This window comes from Corvus brachyrhynchos, unplaced genomic scaffold (assembly GCF_000691975.1).
Source record: "Corvus brachyrhynchos isolate BGI_N302 unplaced genomic scaffold, ASM69197v1 scaffold346, whole genome shotgun sequence".
In the NCBI taxonomy this organism is placed as follows: domain Eukaryota; kingdom Metazoa; phylum Chordata; class Aves; order Passeriformes; family Corvidae; genus Corvus; species Corvus brachyrhynchos.
Window position 1 is genome coordinate 4925294 of NW_008238644.1, and position 10801 is coordinate 4936094.

Consider the following 10801-nt stretch of genomic DNA (forward strand, 5'->3'; position numbering starts at 1 on the left):
CAGTATTTATATTAACAGGGAGTTGGTGTTTTTCTCTCAAGAGCAATTCATTGACTGAAATGATGCAATTTGGTTAATGAAATATAATGAACAACACAAACTGCTATCTAAAAGTAAAGTCGTTTAAGGGCTTTTATACTGGTTATGAACAAGCTTTGGCGTAAGGCACACGTTGTTGTAGATGTACTTATGGGCAAGCTCTGCTGTTACTGGAGCTTTCCACTGATTCCAATACAGCAGTCCCAAAATATCCAGCTGAAGAAAAGGCTCTTTCTCGTCTAAAATCTCCTCTGTGACTTACAAATGTGCCTGTAAAGCCAAATAAAACCTCTGCCCCTCAGATTGATACTGCAAAACAGTGAAAATTAGTACCTTTTAGTGCCTTGTAGCAAGCCAAATGCTGATACAAGGTTACCAGATGGTGCCCATTAACACTAAAATAGGTACCTTTGAATAAAAAAGAGCATGCTTTAGAATCATAGAACTCCTAATAGTTGTTAATTAATTAACAATCTAATACATTACTACTGAAAGAATGTGAAAAAGTCAATCTGTTCTATCTGTATAACCAAATATCCTTCTCTACAACCACTAAGAAAAAGCAAAATACGGATAGATCTGCTCTAGATTCTTCCAGTTTTAATTTGGCTTCTCATCCATGTGTTTAGAAATGGAGGTAGGCCCAGGGGATTAGTTCTCAGAACTAAACTGAAACCTAGTGCACTTGACAGTGGCAGAGCTGCATCAGAGCTTGTGTTCAGCCATGTGTTTAGGAAATGCAGCACAGCCAGGAAGATTGTCAAAAGATGTCACCATTTGTGGCTGATGCTACATAATAACTTCATCTGTTGGGGATTAAAACGGAGGGATTCGGGGAGGAGCCTTCAGGAGGAAAGGATTTTGCAAATATGCATTTCAATGGCCTGTGGCAAGTTCCTGCAGTCAGAGCTCTCTCTCTCTCTGTGTCTCTCTCTCTCCTGAGCCCTCTCCTCCCCATGCATGTGGAGGAGATGAGATGAGGCACTTGATGAAATGAAGAAAGAGTGCAGTCACTGTGGCTGACTCTGCAAGTCACAGAGGGATGCTGTCAAAGAGTTACCTGTGTTTGAACCTCTTGTACTGAGCTGGAGCACAACCTGAGCTCCCTTTGCCCTGAACTGCCGTGTCTTGCTGCCGTTCAGAGCCACTGAATCCAGCAGGGAGATGAGCTACTGAGTGCCTTCCCCTATTTAGAGGAACCAGGGCAGTGTTGTGCCACGAGGAACTGCAGCCTCTCCTGGCTGCCCCTTCTCCTTGATGCCATGAAGATTTTTTGCCTTTTCTTTTATACCCCTGTTATACCTTTTTACAACTTCTGTATTCCTAGTGCTTTTTGCCAACACTCTTGGACTTGTTTGTCAAGCTAAGAGACGAAACATTTTAAAAGCTTCGTAGCCAGGGATTAGTGTGCCCCAGAGCCCAAGGTCCTCTCCAGAACACATTCTGTAAACCAAGATAGAACCATCCAGAGGAAGGTTCCTTGGGGAGGGGGGCTCACTTGAGCCTCTCATTGGGGAATCTTTGATAGATCTGCTAATTAGTAACACCTATAATGTTATACCCCATGTGGGGGGAGGGGGACAGACATAGACTCAGCGGGGTGCATCTCGATGCACATGACCTGGACGTGTACGTGTGCACCTAAGGATCCTTAAAATAAATACCTAGGTAAAAATCCCTTTTCCCCTTCTAACCGTGTTTGACTCTTTAATTTTAAGACCAGGAAAAGGCATCAGTTGCTGGCGACCACGAAGGGACCCTAAAGACCTTGAAACTCACAGTCTTGGGTTGGAACACATCTTGCTTTGCCCCTCTCTTTGCCGGCAAATTACAGAGGGGCCGGAGCAGCAATCTAAGACTGTGACCAGGACTTTAGGACCCAGCACGGAAAGGCATCATCCTCTGTGCAGGAATGTTTTACAAGCCCACTGTAGCCCCAGCTTATCACATATTACGTGATCTTATCACATATGTGATGTTATCACATCAGCCACATCCAGGGAACCTGGGCTCCATCGTACACCTGCATGGTCTGGGGCTCGCTGAACGGGGACACTTCTCCAGTTGCAGCAAACGTGGCACTAAAGCTCAGGACCATCACAAATCTGGACAAAAATGAAGGTGCTGAAGTGGCCTAAGTGACATGGCTCACAGCATGTTACAGGTCTCCCAAAAATGCAATATTATGGATATTCCCAAAAGGCAGAGATCCCCTGGCTGCTTGCTGGAGCTGTCTCCTGAGACTGTGACACCAGCACAGGTGTAAGTCCAGAATTACTGATGTGAGAGTGAACTGAATTATCTCCTCAAGATTGCATAGGCAGACTAGTTCACATATTCCTGATGACTGGAGTTTTTCCCCCTCATTTGGAAACATAAAATGCTGTTTGTTTGGGTTTTTTCACCTTTCTTTATTACCATTTTAAGAGTTACTCTGCGATAGGAGCAGCTGTTTTGAGTAAAAGTTATTAGGGTTTATTCTTTATTTTTAATGCTGTTTTTAAGGTTGGAAATGAATTTTATTAAAGAGCTTGCTTAATCCAGTCCTATAAATTTCTTAACTACTCTAAGGACCTAGGATCATTGCTGCATCTTAGATATTTTTTCATTTTATGGATAAGCTTTCCCCTGACCCCAAACACAACTGAAACAAAGACAGCCCATGGTTATCTGGAAATGTGCAGTCTCTGTCTTCAAGGTAATCTTTATTTTACTATGGTTACTATTTTTCTAATATTCTTCAGGCTTTATTCTGGGAGGGAGAGTTGTCCAGCTTTTTGATTCATTTTTCTTGGTCTCTGTATTATCTATTCTTAGTGGTAACAAGGACAAGATGTGCTAATATAGGTTAATAATCATGCTATCTACAGCCTCTTGTATCATCTTTGTACATAAAACATCCCTTCTTCCTGTCATTTACCACCTTGTAAGGATGAGACATGTTTCATTAAGTTTAGGAGAGGTAATATGTTGCTAACAGGGCTTGAAAAGGGAGGGCTTTTTCCTTGGGTTGTGTTCATATTCAATCACATTCCTTTAGAAAAAAAAGTGAGATCAGATTGGATCATGAGACAGTGTCAGAGAGAGGAGTGAGTTACTGCATCTGGCGCCAGCCCAGCGCTGCCTGATGGTGCACAAAACACATCCTGATGCTCACAAACCAGGAGGTTCATTATTCCCCATTTTGAATATTAAGCTGTGCTTTTGGCACTGTTGTTTTACCAACCAAGAAGACACTGCGGCTTCTGAAAAGACCCCAGAGTTTGCAACAACAAAGAAATTACAATCTAGGCAGGTGGCAGGGGCTTGCATGAGAAAAAAAATCTGTGTGGCTGTGATCTTCCTTTATTCCCACTCAGGCAGTGACTTCCTCTGATATTCCCAGCGCTAGGAAGTTGAAAGCTGCTAGGTAAAGATGTGCCCCTGATGCTGCAGAGCCTGGCACTGCCTCATCATCTCCTGCCTGGGGAGCACTTGGAGCACACCAGCCCTCTCTCACTGCCATGAATTAAGCACCAACGATTCACTCGGCCCTGAGCCTCTCGAGCAGTTTTCCAGCATCCTCCCAAGGCAATGACAGATCAAAGACCTTGGATCACAGCGTTCCCTTGCTACAGCAGTTCAGAGACAAGCAATACTGCTCCCAATACTGCCTTTTTGATATTCCACCACCACTGTCACCAAAATGCTGCCCCATCAGGCAGTTTTTTGCCATGGGATAGCAAAATACTGCTCATACAGGGATAAACAAGCCGTAAATGTGACTTTGCCAACCCAGCACAGCTCTATTCAACAGCCAGGTGAGGGCTAAGGGACTCCTGCTAAGCTGCCCTGCAGTTCTTCACAGATCTTTATAGATCCCAGAGCTTTGTTTTGGAGGAGTCTGCAATTTGTAACATTCACTTTTCCCACAGAGAGAAGCTTCCCTTGGAAAAAATGTGTTATAACTACTGCACCAGGAAAAGTCTCCCACAAATCTGTATCAGGGAATCTAAACAGCCATGTCAGACTTCTGGATTTGGGGACTCACACAGACCAGACGCAAATACATGTTGGGTGATGACAGGGGATGCTGTAATTGGGGCTTAGGAGCAAAGGGAGGTGGGTACAGTAGGCACATTCGTGGATGCTGGGTAGATAATACTGGTTTTTTGAAAGTAAACTCCTTAATCATCAGATCTACAGAGAGCCCAGAAGTTTACTTGTGTAGCAGCACAAACGGGATTTTTTTTCCCCCTACAGACAGTTCCCCTACAATAATTCATCCACCCAGCTGAATCCTGAGAACCCATCACATCTGACTGAAAATACACTGTACAGTGTGCCCAGAGCAGGCAAGCGCTAAGATCACTCCTACAGATCAGTAAAGACAATTCTCTGGGAAGCTTCTTGGATAATTCCTGACTTCTCACCTGTCTATATGTTAAATTACAAGCATGCCATGTTTGTGCAAGCTGTGATGCAGTTCTTGGCTTGACCCCCACCAGCACCCTAGGAAATAGTAACAGACTTTATATTGACCCAGGAGAAGGAGCCAGTGCCTTATAGCCACTGTCAGAAATTTGGTATCTGACACTGCCTTAACCTTGATGCTGCTCACTGGGTTCAGGAGATGTTTCACTCCAGTTCTTCTTCACCTAGATTTAGGATTACTTGGGGACCAAGGCAATGGGGAGGGAGGGAGGGAGGAATTTCACAGTTAAATGTAATCATTAGCTGAAGTGATCTTTGATTTCTCTGTTGTTTAGTTTAATTAGATGGAATTCATTTTGAAGGCAGCCGCCAGTGTCAAAGGCATGTTAACTATAACTGTGAATTATTACTGCATCAATAAAAATAATGAAAAGCTTGGGTGCTAATGGAGCCATTAGGCTTTGAAGCTGCTTCTCTGTTTTCAGACATGATCTTTCTTCCTTATTGTGCCTTTCAAATATTTCCATGCTGAGAACTTGTGGCTGTATTTTTCTCAACTGCTTCTGTTCTTCAGAACCTGCTCCTGGTTTCTAACCAGGTTCAGCCTTTCCTTTTCACTTTGGACCCTATTAACATGGAAATGACTGGCTTGAGTCCCACCCATCAGCCTGTTCCCCTCTGTGTTACAGTGCTCCACGGCCACAATGCAGAACTGCCACAGAATTCCTTGATACAGATGCCTGTTCCTAAAGCTCTCCTCTTTCCAACTGCCTGCAGAACCTAGATTTCATATCGTGAGGTTTATGAGAACTGAACTGTTTCTTTTGACTTAAAACAGTCCCATCAGTGGTAGCACAGGGCTGGCAGTGAGCTTGTACATCTCATAAGCAAGTCTAAAATCAAGGGTTGTCAGTGGTCAAGAGCTAAACTTTGCACTGGTTTCTGCACACCCGACAAGAACCCTGTGTGAGTAGGGAAATTAAGCTAAACCAGGTTGTCTCAAGAAAGTTACTGGATTTGGGCAAGAATAAAATGGTTTAATGCAATCTATATTTTCTGTTTCACAAAAGGCTCTCTCTAGGCTGTTGATCTATGGGATCTGAACAAAGATTAAGGTGGATTTTCATTCACCTAAAAGAGGATTTTCGAGGTCAAATTTTAGGTTCACTAATACTATCCAGTACAGCAATCTTCTACCAATCTGATGATTAGCAACTAAGACTGAAAACTTGCCTTTTATTCTCTGTAGTTTCCTCTTCACAACCACACTCTTCCAGAGGCTGTACCTGCAAAGCTCCTTCTTTTGCAATACATATGGATCACATTGCTTCAGAAGGCCTTTGGACCATCACAACAAACCGAATCGCAGCCAGAAATCCTAAGATCCCTTTTTCTTTTTATTCTCATTATTGAGGAATTGCATTTGTAGTCCCATCTGTGAACCAGCTTAATTTGGAGCCATCTGCCACGAGCAAATCACTAAGTTTGGCAGATACCACAGAGATGCTCCTACCCGCCTTATGTAAACAGCTGATGTCAGCTCTGATTGTTGTGAAGAAAACAGCCACCGTGAAGGTGCTTACCAACTTGGAGTAATTCAGATGACTGATCAGAGCTCCTTAAAGAAGGAAGGAGGGCTCAGCAGGCAGCACAGACCTGCGGGGAGGCAGAGAAGCAGGCGAGATCTGAGAGCTGTGATGCACCTTTAGGGGGCTGCTGCCACCACTCCACACAACTCACCCAAGCAGCTTGAAAAAATGTGCCCCTGAACACCTCAACTGGAAAATTTGTACTGATTTCAACAGGTTTCAAAGTGTCAGGAAATACAGCTATTACTGGTAAACTGAGAGTGAATCAAATATGGGGGGGAAATGGGAGTTTTCAGACATGAATTTCCTGCTCTTTGCTGGCGAAGGTTAGGTGCAATCTCCAGCTTGGCTGAAAACATAACCCACTGTATTGATGTTTGTATAGTAAAAAAAAAAATCTGATCGCACTTTTAGAAAAAAATCAAGCAAAACTCAAAGATCAAACAGGTTGAGAGACAGAAGATTTTACAGGAAAGGAGAATTCACATATACATTCCCTTGCTCCTACAGTAATTCTGAATTAAGAAAAAAAATAATAATTTCAAGTTCCCTGTTAATTTCAACCCCATAGGACCCCAGCCAGATTTTGACGTGTGCCTACTGCCTTGTTTTGCCATTGCACGTACTGGACCTGTCCCATGCACAGACAACTTTGCATTTTAACATTTCCACCCCCAAAGAGAAGATCCACCTGGTTCACTAAGCCTGGGCCAAAGTCAATACTGCATCTGCAGGTGCTGATTTTTGCTATTTCAGACCTATCCCTGCTCTTTCAGACCTATCCCTGCTCTTTATTCAGTGGTCTGTTGTCTTATTTAAAGAACACTTATTTATACTCATCACTGAGGATGGACTGCCATGCCAAGTACACCTGTACTATTCCTCTGCCACTGTGCAGTACAACAGCAGCCTCTGCACTGCCCAGAAAATCAAACAATAACTATCACAGCACCAGATTGGGCTCACTTTTGTTTCCTGGGAAATACATGTTCTCTGACTACAAACCTCTGCAGGAAAAGCGACACTTGCACACCCTCCAGGTTCCACAAATATTAGTTTGTTTTGTTGCTCCTCTTAATATGCATGAAGAGGTTGCTTGATTTCCAAATGCCTGTCAAGTGTTTGAGGAAAAACAAGCTATGCTATGATTTAAGTGACCAACTATGTGACTGGTCAAAGTGAACCATGGTTTATAAAAAGCTTGGATGAGTAATTGGAGTAAATTATGTAACATTTGGAAATAACAAGTTAACCTGTAAAAATCACAGAATTAGAAAAGCTCTGGCTACTGAAGAGGAGGATGGGTCATTTCAAGCCTGGGCTTTACTCTCTGCTGGGAGTGAAGCACACCAGAACACCTCTACACTCTTCCCATGGCTGCACCATGACGATTCTCTCACTGACCCCAAAATCTCCCATAGCCAAGACTATCTTTCATTAGCCATAAGTTCATTAGCCATTACCCTGCCTGTAACTGGTGAAGCCTTCTCCCCAGCTTTACCAGCAGACTCACGGCACAGCACACAAAACCACGGCTCTGAGTCGTCTGGACCGGGCAGCACGGATTTGAGGAGAAATGCTAAGATCTTAAAATAACCCACAAACCTTGCTCGGAGATAAACCTAAAAAGAAACACATCTACTCGAGCACATCGCTGCTCAGAACACTAATCTCTCATGTGCTCTGCAGCAGCTCTGGAGCGAGGTGGTTCATGCTGCCGGCTCTCACAGGCTGCACATGTAAACAGAGCAATTTGCTGCTCTCCCAAGCCAGGCTGCAGTGCGGGAGCAGCGGGTTGTTATAGTTACTGGCTATGACTTACCCCTGCCATTGTCACGGCATTCGCAGTAAATGGCGCTTAAACAGCAGTCTAGCAAAGGTTCGCAGAATAATGACTCATAAAAATTCACTTAATAACAGGATCCAAGCCTCTGTGCCGCCCAACCCCTCCATCCATTTCCCCCCGGCCCTTACATCATCAATGGGACCCTGATTCTCTTACATAAGGAGCACAGCAAAGGTCACTACTTGTATTTGAAAGGTTTTTAACTTCTGCTCCCTGGAAAGGTCATCGTACAGGTGGAAAGCAGAGCTCTTCCCCTCGGGCAGCTCTCAGAGGCAGGTATGGACCTCTCCTCTTGGAGACTCTGTGGCTGGTGAGTGAACCTGAACCTGCTTTTGCAGGTCCAGTCTGCGAGGGGCCAAGGTTTTCTACCTTGTTTTGGGTGTCCCTTTTCCTAACTAGATGCAGTCAGTGTAACTCCTCAAGAGGCTGGAATGAGCCTGTAAGAATTGCTGCCAGGATTGTGGTACGGTGATAAGGCTGGAGATACACACCCATGAAATGGATTATGCTGAATGATGCTACTCGGCTGCTTTTGAGATGCAAAGACAACAATTAACTGAGCTGATGTGAACAGACGCAAATAGGAACAGCTCTTCATGCCCGGCAGCCAGAGACACACCAGGCTTTGGGAGAGAGGCAAATAACAACCTGCTCAGAGGCAGGCAGCAGGAAAATGGAACCAGCAGGTCCTCCCAGACCCCAGGCTCAGGTGGATGAACATTTAATACAGAGCAATCAGAGGACACTGCTCCTGAGCCTCTGCCCAGAGTGCAGCAAAGGCAGCCAGCCCCTGATGGCAAACAGGCTCCACACACGAGCCAAGAAGCCTTCCCCACACAGGCTTGTTTAGGCAAACTGAACCATCTGTACATTTAATTAATAGATTATACTAAACCTAATATATAAGAAGTGCAGTGATAGCATCTTACAAATTTCACAGCCAGACAGAAACCTTCCTATGAGGTGCGGGTTTTTTGTTACTACTCGAACAAAAAAGCAGGGTTTCTACATGTTTTAGAACATCGAAGGAGCTGATGAGGACAAAGCTGTGCTACTCTGCTTTATCAGGTGCTTTTTGTGAAAGCAATTAGGTGTGGGGTTCCCAAAGGACTTTCTGAGAAAGGGTCCAGCAAGGACAATTAATGAATGCATATTGATACTGCTGTGGAATTAGCATCAGGAGCTTGTGTTCAGAAGCCCCTCCTGTAACAGCTTTGTGATTTGACAGACTAACCAACTTTGGCCCAACTTGTTCTACCACTACACATGAAATAAATGTTCATCACCACCACTGCATGAGCAGCCAGGGAAACAGCTGAAAGGGAAGTCCAGTCCTGCAGCCCTCTACCAGCAAACACTTCCTGCAGTCTACAGAAGAGCCTGAGCTCCAGCCAGGGAAGTTAATCCCAGTTTGTTCATAGAATCTTGCACCAAGCCAGTGCTAGTTTAAAATACACTGACAAAACCTGGTCTTGTAATAAACCTTGTAAATAAAGCTGAAACTGGCGCCGTGTCTCTTCTCCCCCACACATGCTTGCTCTCCTCCAAGTTGTAAACCCTGCAGCAGATACAATTCTAGCTACAGAAGGAGAGCTGGCACAGAGCTAAGGGAAAATGGAACAGGCCTACTATGAAATGGATCACTGAACTAGAGACACTGGAGCTGAATTTCAGCTGCAATAAATCAACCTCATTTCACAGACCTCTGTGTCTGTCCAGTTAAGCCAGCAGGGCTGTGGATTTGAGTGGACACAGTTTTGGTATTCAAGGGATGTTACAGAAATCCACACGAATCCCATCACTTGCTTTCCATGACATTTCGGGAGAAACTTGTCATTAACCTGCAATAATCAGTGGCGATTCCTCATGCTACTGAAAAAAACTTTTCTCCTATTCTGCTCTCTGTCCTGTTGAGCTGCAGGATGCTCAAATTTCTAGAAGACCAAGGAAAAAATGGCTCATTCTTCACAAATGGTCTGTATTTTGCCACTTATATTTTGCCAGACTAAAACCCAGTACTAACATTTCAATTTTTAGGTCAGATAGAGGAGTTTCATTATTTCTCTAGTTTTTAAACCACACATTGGAGTCACACTGCTACAGCATGCACAATGCTGCCATTTCTAAATAATAAGCTTAGCACTCTTGAATTCTGTCAGGGTTGATCCTTATTGTTTGCTTTGGCTACATAAAATTACTACTGAAAAACCATGTACTAAAGGGCCTATGCATTGAAAACATTTTCTTCTATGATTGACTGGTATTAATCTTTCACACGCAGAGGGATGTGTTCCCTTCAAAAGGAGGTTTGATATATGAGGCTTATCCAAGTTTTGGATGCTCCTTTCCAAGCAGCAAATATACAAAAATTATCAGTGGTCAACAATGTATAGAAATTATTCTCATTATTGGCAGTAGTGCTCACAAATGAAAAGAAGAAAACCAGAAAAAATCGGTTGGGGTAGTGCAATATGTGACACTTGAAGTGACAGCATTCAGACTCGGAGGTTTTTCCACAAAGATCCTTATGTAACTTAGGGATGGCTTTGCAGCTAAGGATCCTTCCTACAAGTCATAGCTGCTCACTGCTGTAAGTTATGTCCTGCCTCAGCATTTCTGCCCTGGAGCTCTCTGGAGAGGGAGACCAAGATGATCTGTCTGCACTCCAGTGAAGGACTGAAACCCAGCAGACTGTTTGCTTGCAGTTATAAATAAGCTTGTGTGCTTTCAGGATTTACTTATGAAAAGCAATTCCACTTAATATCAGCACAACAGCATGGCAATAGTTCACATTTACAGATTGTAATATAATTTCAGAGAGCCACAAATTCCTTTAGAAAGTGCTTGTCTATAAATCAACCTATAAATCAGTGTGCGCAAACACTGTGGGGCTGGAAAGAACGCCGAGGGAAAG

At 43.8% G+C, this 10801-nt stretch overlaps 1 protein-coding gene across 1 annotated transcript in view; it reads right to left on the minus strand.

The window, feature by feature from the left end:
* Window positions 1-10801, minus strand: part of TRPC5 (transient receptor potential cation channel subfamily C member 5) — a 70307-nt gene that overhangs the window by 58802 nt on the left and 704 nt on the right. The gene's annotated exons all lie outside the window — the stretch shown is intronic.